The sequence below is a fragment of the Elephantulus edwardii genome, unplaced genomic scaffold (genome assembly GCF_000299155.1).
Source record: "Elephantulus edwardii isolate Elephantulus edwardi_28Jun2011 unplaced genomic scaffold, EleEdw1.0 scaffold00078, whole genome shotgun sequence".
Taxonomy (NCBI): domain Eukaryota; kingdom Metazoa; phylum Chordata; class Mammalia; order Macroscelidea; family Macroscelididae; genus Elephantulus; species Elephantulus edwardii.
Window position 1 is genome coordinate 4,770,535 of NW_006399828.1, and position 13,822 is coordinate 4,784,356.

The 13,822-nt window shown below is 38.2% G+C and overlaps 1 pseudogene; it reads left to right on the forward strand.

The window, feature by feature from the left end:
* Positions 1 to 9,699: 9,699 nt before the first annotated feature.
* Positions 9,700 to 10,158, forward strand: LOC102873645 (annotated as a pseudogene).
* Positions 10,159 to 13,822: the final 3,664 nt, after the last annotated feature.

Here is a 13,822-nt window from a genome sequence, read left to right on the forward strand (position 1 = left end):
CTGGTCGCTGGATCAATCCACCTCACTGAGGGACTTCCTCATCTTCACTGATCTTCTAAACAAAATGTAGTATATGCACAAAATGCAATATTATTGAAAAGAAATGAAATATTGATACATACTACAACATGGATGAGGGAGGTCTGGTGGGTGGGTGGTAAGGAGTTTCACTGCTAACCCAAAGATACATTGTTTGAATCCACCTGTGGGACAAAGATGGAGAATCTCTTCCTGTGCAATTAACTATCTCTGAACATCCACTAGAAGGTAAATTATGAGGTGGTTCCGACCAACAGTATATAACAATTACAACAATAGCACAGATGAAGCTAGAAAACATCATACTAAATGAAATAGTACTGAAAACCACATACTATAGGATTCCATTCACAGAAAATATCCAGACAAGATACATCTATAGAGACAGAATGTAAATATGTTGGTTGCTTAGAGCTAGATGAAAGTTGGTCAATTAATAAGGATGATAGAAGACTTGACAGTTTTGAGTTGTGGTCTTGAAGAAGAGTACTGAAGATCTCATGGACTGCTAAAAGAACAAACAAGATTGTGTTGGAGAAAATGCAACCAGAGTGCTCTTTAGGAGCATAGATGATGAAACTTCACTTCACATACTTGGGTCATGTTGTTAAGTCCTTGGAAAAAGACATCATGCTTGGAAAGTTAGAAGGACAAGAAAAGAGTGGGAGACCCTCAGCAAGGTGGACTGATGCAGTGACTAACAATGGGCTCAAGTGTATCACAGATGTTGAGGATGGCACAAGTAGGGGAGTGTTCAGATTCATAGTTCATAGGGTCACTATGAATGAGTCATTGTTACCTAGGCTGCACCTAACAACAATAACAACAGAGTTGGATAGGATACCAAAAGGATCATCTTTCAATAAAATGGATTGACACAGTGACGGGGGTGATGGATTAAGCACAGTAGGAATTGTGGTAGAGATTCATTCTCCTGTTCATGAGGTCACTTTCAGAGACAACTTGACAGCACTTAACAACACCACCTTGTGCAGTATTCATGTAATTAAGTGATGCAAACATAAAAACACTTCCATTACAATCATATGGGCAGAACAAGGAAACATTTCTTTTGCAATCATACAAGCAGAGGAAGGAAATACTTCATGGTTCAAAATGAAGAAATGAGTGTATCAGTGGTGTGTCTTCTCCATACATTTTAATCTATATGCAGAACACATCATTTGGGAGGCTCTACTCCTTGAAGAAGAACTTAGCAACAGGACTAAAAAAAGACTCATTAACAGCCTGTGTTATGCAGATGATATAATCTTGTTCACTAAAGCTGAGAAGAACTTGAAAGGTTTGCTGTAGAAGGTCAAGGACTACAGTCTTAAATATAAATTGCATCTCAACATCAAGGAAACAAAAGGTCAATTGGCAGAATCATAATAGATGGAGAAGAGATTGAGGCTACTAACAATGTCATCTTCTTCAGGTCCACAAACAACACTCTTGACCATAGCAGTCAGGGAATTAAATGATGAATTGCTTTGGAAAAGTCTACTGTCAGGGACTTCTCCAGAGTGCTACAGAGTAACTATGGCACTCCAGAGTGTAAGGTGTTTCTGATCCAAGTCATTATTGTTGTTGTTATTGTGTGTGTTCAAGTCAGAAGTGGCTCATAGCTGACCACACAGTGGGTACAGGAGGAGACTGCCCATCTTTCTCCCACAGAGAAGCTAGTGGAGTTGAACTGTTTGACTTTGGGATTGCAGAATTCCTTCTTACCAGTAGGCCACCAGAGCTCCCTATGATCTTCTAAATCAATTGCTATTCATCTGAGAGTGAGACGATGGATAAGAATGATAGAATAATCAATGCCTTTGCATTCTGGTGCTGGAAAAGAGTATTGAACATATCATGGGCTTCCAAGAGAACAAACAGGTCTGCCCTGGAGAGAGTAAAACCAGGTTGCTCCTTGAAAGCAAGAATTATAAAGCTCCATGTCACATACTTTAGATATGTTGCCAAAAGGGACCATTTCTTGGAGAAGGACGTCATGCTTGGAAGGGTTGAGGGCAAACACTAGAAAGGAAGATCCTGACATAGTCACGGTTGCAATGGAGGCAGGTGTGTTAGAAACAGTGAGATTGGTTCAAGATACAGAGGAGTTCAGAGATATTGTTCATAGGGTCACTCTGAGTCATAGTCAACTCGATGACACATAACAATTATTCAAAGGCATCAATTCTTCTTCTGTCACCCTTATTCATTGTCTAGCTCTCAGATGACTAACAAATAACTGAGAAGACTATAGTGATTAGAAAGACCATGCACTGAATCAGATGCACCTTTCCCCTAAAACTTACATCATTGCTCCTTAATAGTTTGGAGATGTCTCTGTAGACTTTCCCAGTGCAATATATCTCCTGATTTCCTGACAGCTGGTTCCCAGGGTATTGATTGTGAATCCAAGTAAGATGAGTTGTCAACTATTTCATTCTTTTCTCCATCTATCTTGATGTTACCTATTGGTCCAGTGTTAAGATTTTTCTTTTCTTGATTTTGAGATACAATCCATATTGAAGACTATATTCTTTGATATTCTAAAACAAGGGCTTCAAGTCCTCCTTACATTTAGCAAGCAAGGTTGTGTCATCTGCATAATGCAGGTTAATGATGAGTCTTCCTCTGATGCCATATTCTTCTTCATTGGGTCTAGATCCTCAAATAATTTACTCCACATATAAATTGAATAGGTATGGAGAGAGGAACAATCATGACACACTCCTTTCTTAATTTTAAATCATGAAGTGTTCCATTACCCTGTTCATACAGCAGCATCATGGTCTAGGTATAGATTTCACAAGAGCACAATTAAGTATTCTGGTATGCCAGTTCTTTTCAATGTTAGTCATAACTTGTTATGAGCTACACAGTCAAGTGTTTTTGCATAGTCAATAAAGCATAAATAAACATTCTTCTATTCTTTAAGCTGGGATCCATCTGACATCAACAATGGTATCCCTGGTTTCATGGCCTCTTCTAAATCCTGCCTGAACTTCTGGCAGTCCACACAACAAAGCAGGCACTAATAGAATGTGAGGAGTTGCTCTGAAATATTTACTCTGAAATTCACTCTTAAATATTAGTGGTTACCTGCATAGGTTTATGGATTGTAGCTCTGGCCCTTGACAGTAGATTTACTCAATTCAATACAGCTTTTGATTTCTTGACTGTTGCCTTCTTGATTATTGATCAAAGTAAAATTCTTGATAACTTTATTTTTTGCAGTATAGTTTATTGGTCAGTTATGATGATTTTGTTTTCTAGAGGTTAAGGTACAATTCATACTGAAGATGATAGTCTTTGATCTTGTGCAACAAATACTTTAAATCCTCTTCACATTCAGCAAGGAAGGTTGTATCATTGACATATCACAAGTTATTGATGAATCTACCTCCAATGCCAGTGCCACATTCTTATTCCTATTGTCTAACTTCATTTCTCAAACTATTTGCTTAGTATACATATTTAATAGGTATAGAGAAAGGCTACAACACTGATGCCGAACTTCCTGATTTTAAACCGTACAGAATCCTCTTGTTCTCTTTGAATGACTGCTCCTTGATTTACATACAGGTTCTGCATGAGTACAACTACTGGTTCTGGCATTCCCACTCTTCATAATGTTATCCATATTTTATTACATCAGTCTACATGGTTGAATGTCTTTGCACAATCAACAAGAAAAGGACCCCCTGCACACACACCTTATCTGGTATACTTTGCTTTGGGCATTTATCGATCTGACATCAGATTTGATATCCCTTGTTCCACAGTCTCTGCTGAATCCAGCTGGTGGATTGGCACAATGATTTCGACAAAGGGCTTGAATATTGTGGAGACTATGAAAATGACACAGGGTTGGGGAAATTTTCAATTTGTTGTTCAGAGAGTCACTGTGAGTCATAGCCATCCCACAACACTTAATAATAACCACATTCTGATATAGCCAACCAATTGTCATTATTTTCTACTCATGAAAACTTTGTGTATATCAGAGTCAAACAGTGCTCTGTGAAGTTTACAATGGCTAATTATTTCAGAAGCAATTCACTGAGTCTTCTTTGTAAAGTGGTCTGGAAGGGACTTGAACCTCCAACATTTCAGTTAGCAGCTGCATGCATGAACCATTTCTACCATCCAGAGTTTCCATTGTGCCTGTTATTATGGATGAATCAAATTATTTACAAGGTCTCTACCAGTATTCTGTATTACTTGGAATTTATCCTTATGTCTCAGATTACCTATTAATCAAATTGATTTAATTTGAGTCTAAGAATTTCTAATTAATTTTTTAAAGTCTAGAAATTATAATTAAGCTAATACAATATAGATCATTATTATTAATACAAAATTTTATAAAAATAGTATATAATGTAGTTGAGCACATGGTTTATATTTGTCTTAATTGTAAATGTTAGCAAAATTGAGGAATATTAATTAGCTTATCTAATTGACAAACAATATAAGAAATTAAAGAGTTCAGACAATTGATTTATTTATACTGCATGAGAGAGAATATGAAATACATTTATTATTTCCATTTTGGAGAAGAACATGACGTTCAGAAAGTTGGAGAGACAGACCCCAAATGAGATGGATTGACACAGTAAGTGGGGTTTGGGGGTAGGTGTGTTGGAGTCAGTGAGACTGGCTTGGAATAGGGCAGGTTTCAGAGCTGTTGTACATAAGGTCACTATGGTCACAGATGACTCAATGGCACATAACCACAACAACAGAGAATTCAGATTAACTAGTTTCTTAAAAAAAACAAACTACTAACAACAAGCTCAAGTGTTATGTAAAATACAATTTACTCTTGTCTTTGACTCCACTTTGAAAATGTCAGGGGAAAAACATACAATTATTTTTAAGGCAAAATTATTTGTATATTTGGTTCAAGATCCACTTCAATTATATGAACTTGGATTGTTATTCAAAGTACAAAATACAATAATATAAATACATTGGAACTTGGTGGGGTGTTATATTTATTTATAAACTATAAAATGTCCATTAGTTTTTAAGGTTTGTAAATCTTTCTGGAAAGGTACTGTTTCTTTCTTCTGCCGAGTGGAACTACGACCTTCCAGTTAGCAGTCTAATATGTTAAACACTGCACCACCAGGCCTTCTTCACATTCGTCTAAGTATTCATTAATTTCTAGGAATGAATGGGAACTTAACCTTTGTACAGAGTTTATAATTTTTTTTACTGTCCAGTAGAAATAGGTAAACATTACACGTTCACATGATGAGTGTGCTTCAGATTATCATTTGCTGCTTAGTAACTCACTCTAAAACAGTGGCTTGAGACAACAGCTATCATTTATTTAGACCACAAATCTAAATAAAGTATGATAGACCTTGAGAATAAAAGGTCCCTCAGCAAAAGGCAGGCTAGTTCACCTAGGGGGCAGATCCACTTCCAAAAGAGTTGGAATGAACAGTCAGTGGATGCTGGTTGTTGGTTGGGAAGGAGATCTGGGGCCTTGTTTCCCCTCTTTGTGGAAGTCTGTATGAGGGGCTTGAGCTTCATCACACACAGTATGGTGTGTGATAGGAGCAAACCACACACACTTTAATGACTCAGAATTCACACATCACAGACATCATATTGTCAAGTCTGTCAACGGAAAATAGTAATACATACATGGGAGCACTGCATTTTGGCATTTTTGGAAAACATCATCTGTCAAAAGAAGTAAAGACTTTTCCCAAATATAGTACAACAGATACACAGAGAATTGGGAGTTTCCTTTCTATGACCTCAGCCATGGGACAGAAGCAATACATTTGCCTTTAAAAATAACACTTTAATACACACTTGTCTAGATCACAATGAGTTATTCTCCTTTCCGGAGGGACTGACACATTTTCTTAAACAATGTTAACTCACAAGTAGACGTGCAAACAAACAATAAAGGCTAATCAATCAGATGTGCTGCCGTATCTTATCACCTGACAGAGGTCACTGAATGATGAGGCCATAAAACAGCCTTCTCATTATTGCTGTCACCTGTAGTGGGCTGACCAGCATGTGCCTCTGAACTAAACCTAATTATTGGCATTCAAGAAGAAAAGTTATCCCTACTATGCCCCCCCCCAAAAAAAGGAAGCATGCTTAGATTTCACAAGTCTGCATCATTTTTGCAAATTATAATTAAGAATAAGAAGAATCTAGTCTCAGAAAATACTATTTTTTTAAACTAAAGCCTCTATTCATTACAAAATAAATAACTGATCAAATGAAAGGCTAATCAGGTATATGAATTCCTATTTAAAGTTATCTTTTCATCTCTATGAAGGGAGACCTCTGGCTTTAGCAGTAGAGGTAAATGATTGAAACTTGAATATAGATTCAAGTACTAACTCAACTCTACATTGGCCATGTGCTCTTTCATTCCACTTTAGACTTTGGTTTCTTGATGGACAAAATGGGAATAATAATTGCACCTCATATTCTCTCATGACGTAAATCAGTCAACTGTGATAAGGCACTTAACTAGTTCCTAGGACAGAGTAAGCACCATAAATTCAATCATTATCACTGCTAACAGTGATTCAATATTTCTCCTTACTGTGTATATTTCTGCATATATGTTAATGTGACACCAAGAGGGATATCTCTCAATTTGACCCTATTTTGACTCAAATTGTGCCCAAATGGAGGTGATAAAAATCTGCACACACTCCAAATACTCCAAATATGAGCTCTAGAAAAGAATGCACAGTCATCTGATATCTTTTCTTTTAATTCCAAATATGCAAATGGTGCAATCAAAGTCGGGTTTTTGCACAAATTTGAAATGGTTTTTACTTGAAGTTGCTTCAGGAAAAGGAGTTTGCTGCTAGGAGTTGAGGAATCTTTACTGTCTGGAAATAGATATCTGGGCAGAGCTCCTTATTTGAACATGCCATTCATTTGTTCCAGAAGCCAATTTGGAGTTTTGACATTTGTAGTCACATAAACGTAAGACTAATCTCCTGCTCCAGCAGGCAGCGACATGCATGACAGCTTTGTAGCTCTTCCTCCTTCCAGTTTCTTCTTGTGTGTATTCCCTAAAGCGTGGATGCATGCGTGCATTCTTAAGTAAAGGCAGCATTTCCCAAATGCTTTTGTTTAGAAAGTGCAAACTTATGTTTGTCAGACCCCTGCTCAGGTTTTTATGACCATTTAGGAGGGACTAATAACCTTACTTCTCTAAGGAAAACTGTTCAAGGCCAAGCATACTGCAACACCATCACTAGCTTCTTTACACCTCTCAATATGTATACAAGAAACTACTAGAAAAAGCACAATGAAAATGAGAATATAAGGACCAAATATTTTATAGGCACAATGCCTGCTGGTTTTGATAAATGGCCAACTAAACCTTAAAAGCCCTTTGATGCAGCATCATTTTCTGCCCAAGAAGGACGACTAGTGGTCAGATGGTGTATTTGTCATCTAATCTTCATTCCTTAAATTCTTAGAGTCTTAAAATCGAGATTAAATTTAAAGATCATTTTATTCAGGTTTACTCTTGAGGAAATTAAGGTCACAAAAAGGGTCAGTGAGTGGAGTCGGTCTTAGATCTAATTTCCTTTGGCTTGTGAGTATGCAGTGTAAAATAATTTGCTCAGTTTCCTTTCTTATAATGCAGAAGAATTTGGTTCTTCATGCAAAGACAAGCAATAACCAGTCAGTATTTTTAAAAAAGAGAAAAGAAATCCTGTAACTTAGTCTTTCTAAAGAAATTTAGGTAGATGTTTGTATTAGTTCTGACTGGTTTGACATTATTAGAAGGGATAATAAATATCATGTATTTCTTTCGTTCTATATGTATGCATTGAAAGTCTGCCAGTGGAGATACTGTTGTACTGCTGTGCCAAGATTAAGCTCCCCATCCTTACAGCCACATACTAAACAACTCGGCAGAGCCCTGCATTCCTCATTCCATAACTGTATGTGTATACTCCTGCTTGGTTATGTGGGTCTAGGAATAAACGTGTACCAACAAGCTCATCATTTTTACTAACTGAATTGTGTTTTGGAAACTTGAAATAACCAGTAGGTATTGAGTGTGTCTGGATGTAATTGTTTTAAACTCAGAATTTAGACAAATATCTCTGCAAATCATCTTGGAATTTGCTTTTCATCACCCAATCAAAACATTTCTTAATTTTAATACTGAGAAAGGGGTACCCCTGAGTGTGGGGAGAAGAGCTAAGAAGTGTTTTGAAAGTAAACTGAGTTAGGTTTGTAGTCAAGAATTGTAAAGAAATGAAAAAATTCTGGAATTTCTGACCAAGTCACATTAAAGTTCTGCCTTCGTACCATCCCCCAGAATGGCCATGTGCTTTACTAAGACCAAGGCAGAAGGCATTCAGAAAAGGAAGTACTTACAATGGATAATTATGTGATATCACAAAATATTAAGTAGACAAGAGAAAAATGAATGCACTTCAGGAAAGAAAACCAAATTAAGTAACGGTTAACTGTAGATAATACTGTGGATTCTCAAAAATCTTCTATGAAAATATTTCCTACATACTCACCCAAAGGGTCTTTTTTAAAAAAAAAAAAATTTGAATCATTAATTACCAATACTCTCTAGAATTAAAAGATGAAAGTTCTGCCTCAAATAAAGTGGTCCGGGTGAGGGGAATAAGCCATCCGTTCATGATTATTTACAGTTTGCTTAAAGTCCCTAAACAATGTACAGTCCAGTGAAGGCGCCAGATATACATTTAAATTCAATACAATGGCATGTATGCACTGTTATTGTGTACCATCGAATCTGGAACCAACCCACAGCTGACCCTCCAGCAGGTTTTCAGGGGAAGTTAATTGCACAGGGTGAGATTGCCCATCCTTCTCCCGTAGAGTGGCTGGTGGCCTCAAACCACTTGCTTTTGGGATTGCAGCACAGCTTCTTGCCACGAAGCCACTAGAGCTCCCTTAGGTATGCATTAACTAAACATTTATTGATAGGATAATAATATGTACCTGTCTTCCCAGCTTGTATCTATTGTTCAGGTATAATGATTGACAATGCTCAAGTTTGGAAAACATATTACATGGTTACCCCATTTATGAAGCAACTCATACATGTCAAGCACTTGAAAGGCAGGGGAAAAAATGGACCCTTAAGGAGTTGACTAAGAGGAAACATAAAAAAGTAAATGAACAATTAAATACAAACGATAGTGTCATTGTTGTTTGGTCCTATCAGTCTCGGTGTATTCACTGTTCTTTCCCCAAACCACAATTCAAAAGCGCCAGTTCTTTTTCAGTTTTCTATACTCAAATTTTCCCATTCATATTGAGGCAATTGAAAATACCACAGCTTAGAACAGACAAGTCTTAGTCATCCAAAGGACATCTTCACTCTTCAGTATTAATGAATCCTTTGCAGATTTACCTAATGCAATATGTTGTTTGATTCTTCACTATTGCTTCTATAATTAATTATTGGTCGTAAATCTAAGCCAAAAGAAACTCTTGACAACTTAAATCTATTATGCATTTATCAAAATATTTATTGATCTAGCTGTGAGGATTTTGGCTCTCTTGATATTGAAATCTAATATATACAGATAGAAGTCTGTAATCTTTTACTTCCATTATTTTTTAAAAATTTTTATTGTGGGCATAAATTAAACCAAGATGGCAGCCCCCGTGGATCTGGAGTTGAAGGCCTTTACAGAGCTTCAAGCCAAAGGTATTGACACGCAACAGAAAGTGAAGCTTGCAGACATACAGATTGAGCAGCTAACCAGAACAAAAAAACATGCACATCTTACAGATACAGAGATCATGACTTTGGTGGATGAAACTAACATGTATGAAGGTGTAGGAAGAATGTTTATTCTTCAGTCAAACGAGGTAATTCACAACCAGCTGTTAGAAAAACAGAAAATAGCAGAAGAAAAAATTAAAGAATTGGAACAGAAGAAATCCTACCTTGAACGGAGTGTGAAGGAGGCCGGGGACAACATCCAGGAGATGCTGATGGCACGCAGGGCCCAGGAGGCGGCCATGAGGAGAAAGCCCCCCACGGGACCCCTCGCAGGCTCCTGTGGGAGGGGAGCCTCTTCTTTGCCCTGGTGGACACCAGCCAGTTGACCTCATCACTGCACTCTTTGTACATGGCCCTGAGTTCCTCACAGACCCCAGCCCTCTATTTCTGACCCTGGCTCCTCCGCAGGACACTGCTCTCTCCTAGGGATGCAGGGTGAGCTCCCAGGAGAGGGGAGGCAGGAGCCATGCAGGCAGAACTTGCCTGAGCCCACTCCTGGCACCATGCTGGCCAGATCAATAAAGGCATCTGCCCCCCCCTCTGCTGTCTGCCTTGCTTGAGGTTGTGAACAGAGACCTGAGAAGCCATGGCCAGCTTTGTGCCTCAGCTCCTCCAGTCCATCTCCTTGGCCGGGTCCCCATCCATTGCTTGGAAGCCAGCTCTTCCTTGGCAATTAGGATCTTGCCCATTTCCCCCTCTGGTTGTTTTAATTCTCAACTTTTAAGCTTCCATGTATATATATGGATGATGATGGCCAGGGTATAACTGCATATAAATGAAAAGGACAGTCTGTCTAAAGATTCCTTCTCCTGCTGTTTCCCAGAGATTCCAAAAGAAAATCCCATAATAAAGTAGCAGTACCTCCAAGGATGTCTCCCTTAGGCCAGTATCATGAGGCGTGGACATCATCAGCATGCTGTCTCCTGGGCCTGGGGGCAGTGCTGTGCCGAGCTGGCTTGTGCTGCTCATAAGAGCCAGTGAACACGTTTTCAGAAATTTTTTTGCAAGCCAGCTGTTAAAATGCAGCCAATTATTATGTAAATTTACAATGAAATGATATTAAAGATAAGGATAATATTTAAAAAAATTTTTATTGTGATTTTAATGAAAGTATACAGAAAACTTGGATTCATTCATTGTTGCACAATTTCCTTCCCCCTTCCAGTCCACTTTTCTATGCATCTCTTATTCTGGACTGTTGTCATACAAATAATGCCTAATATAATTTTTAAACAATTCTTTCCCTTATTTGTTTCACTGTAGTGTTCACTATTTATCACCTCTTTCCCTAATTTCCCTCCAACTCCCACGTCGGCCTTCTACAGTATCTGTCCTTTAGTGACTAAGATATTTCACTCAGCAAAGACTTCCTTGTTTTTCAGTGCTGCATACTATCCTATTGTGTGAATATACCACAGCTTCTCTATCCATTCATTTGTTAGTGGGCACTTGGGTTGCTTCCATCTCTTTACTGTTGTGAATAACATAGCAATAAACTATGTGTGCACTTAACCTGTTTGGGGGGAAGTTCTAGTTTCTTTAGGATATATTCTTAGTAGTAGGATTTCTGGGTCAAATGGAATTTCTAGTTCTAATTTTTTGAGAAAGCACAATACTGCCTTCCAGAGTGGTTGCACCATTTTACACTCCCACCAACAGTAATAAGGGTTCCCAAGTCTCCACAACCTCTCCAGCATTTGTTTGCTGCTCTGTTGAACTTTGCTATTGTTACTGAGGTGAGATATCTCATAGTTGCTTTGAGTTTCATCTCTCTTTGAGCTAATGATTTTGAACATTTCTTCACATGTTTGCCATCTGAATGTCTTCTTTGGTAAAGTATCTGTTCATATCCTGTTCCCATTTTGCGACTGGGTTGTTTAGCTTTGTCTTGTTGAGGTGCTGGAACACTCTATAAATTTTAGATATAAGTCCCTTATCAGATATGTTATTACCAAATATTTTTCCCAATTTTTGGCTTTCCTTTTTACCCTGTTGGAGAAGGTTTGGTTTTGGGGGGGTTTTTTTGTTGTTGTTTTGGGTTTTTTTATGTGTATAGGGACTTAATTCTTAGAAGCTCCCATTCATCTATTTTATTCTCTCCTCATTGTAAATTTTTCAGGATGCTTGGAAGACTGTTCATGTTGTGGATTAGAACTTGTAGAGTTCTTTCAAGCTTTTCTCTGTTGGTGTTTGTCATCCTTTGGTTTACTCCTAGGTCCTTGATCCATGTTGAGTTGGTTTTTGTGTGTGGTGTGAGATGTGGGTCTTGCTTGAGTTTTCTACAGATAGTTTTCCAATATTGCCAATGCCATTTGTAAAAGAGGTTTTTGTTTCCTGACTTAACTGATTTCATTTTCTTGCCAAAAATCAGTTGGCCATAGGTAGATGAGTTAATTTCTGGGTTCTCAAGTCTATTCCATTAATATATGTGCCTGTCACTGTACGTATACCATGGTGCTTGACCACCACAGCTGTGCAGTGGATTTGAGATCAGGGAGTGAGATGCCTCCTACCTTGTTTCTCTTTTTTAGGAGTGCTTTGCTTATTTGAGGTCTCCTTCCATTCCAGATGAAATTGGAAAGTGCTTTCAGTCTGCTTCACTTTCACCAAAGAAAGTTGTCAAAGCTTATTCATGGTATATATGGTTCAGACAAAGGATCAGGAATACTATTCTAATTACAAGGAAGGTCAATAGTCTAGCCTTAAAGAACAGTTAGAAGGTAGTATAGTCAGGAAAGAATGTCCTAAAGAGTGAAGAGCAGAAGACGAACTGAAAGCATAGCAGTTTTCAGGAACTAAAAAGTCTGAATTGAATCCTTAGGGATGGAGAGTCATTAGTACACACAATCTAGGATAACTTGAGCCACAACATGAGGAATAAAATAGAAGGAGGGAAACCATAGGGAGATATAAGCAGAACTTTGGGGGCAGAATTTGCATAAAAGCTTTTTAATAGAGATTCTCAACACCGGGTCAATTGGCAGCATCACTATAGATGGAGAAGAGATTGAGTTTGATCTTGCTCAGAGCCACAAAATTAACACTCTTGTCACCAGCAATCCGGACATCAAAAGATGAGTTGGATTGAGAAAATCTGCCGTTAGGGACCTCTCCAGAGTGCTAAGGAGCCACAATGCCAGTCTAGAGCCTAAGGTGCACCTGATCCTGGCCATGGTCTTCTCAATTGCTTGCTACTCAGCCGAGAGCTGAACAATGACTAAGGATGACAGAAAAATTGGTGCATTTGAATTGTGCTGCTGCAGAAGAGCAAGAAGGCCAAGAAAACAAGCAGATCTGCCATACAGAAGGAGAAGCCAGGTTTTTGCTTAAAAACAAGGATTTTTGAAGTTCTGTCTTACATACTTTGAGCATGTTGCCAGAAGGAGCTAGTCCTGGGAGAAGAACATCAGGGCTGGAAGGGTGGAGGGACAGCTTAGGCGAGGAAGTCCCCAGATGAGATGGATTAACAACAGTGACTGTGGTAATGGAGAGAGGTGAATTGGAGACAGTGAGAGTGGCTCAGGATAGGACAGAATTCAGAGCTATTACTCATATGGTCTTCATGAGGCATATGCGATGGCACATAACACCATATGTGCAATATGTGCATATAGCACCATATGTGCAATAGAATGAAACTGGCTTTGATCATGAGAAATCCTGAACAATCTTTTCTGCGCTTACGTCTATCATTTGTGACCATTCTATCAATCTATCTTAAATTATTGCCACTGAAAGAATTATCAGTTATTTCAGCATACTTCAAATGGTTGCTTTTTATATGCTAACAAGTAAGTCAGCAGTGGTCACCTCCTTTTTCTTCCTGGTTCTTTGTTTTGTTTTTCTTCAGCTGGCTCCCATTTGCCTACACAAAACTGAGTGATGATGGCATTTATAAACTTCCTGTATCGGATGTGCTCAAATTCTCATTTTTTGAGGAATCAAAATGGTTCTGGTATATGTTGCTGTTGTTGTTATGTGCCATCAAGT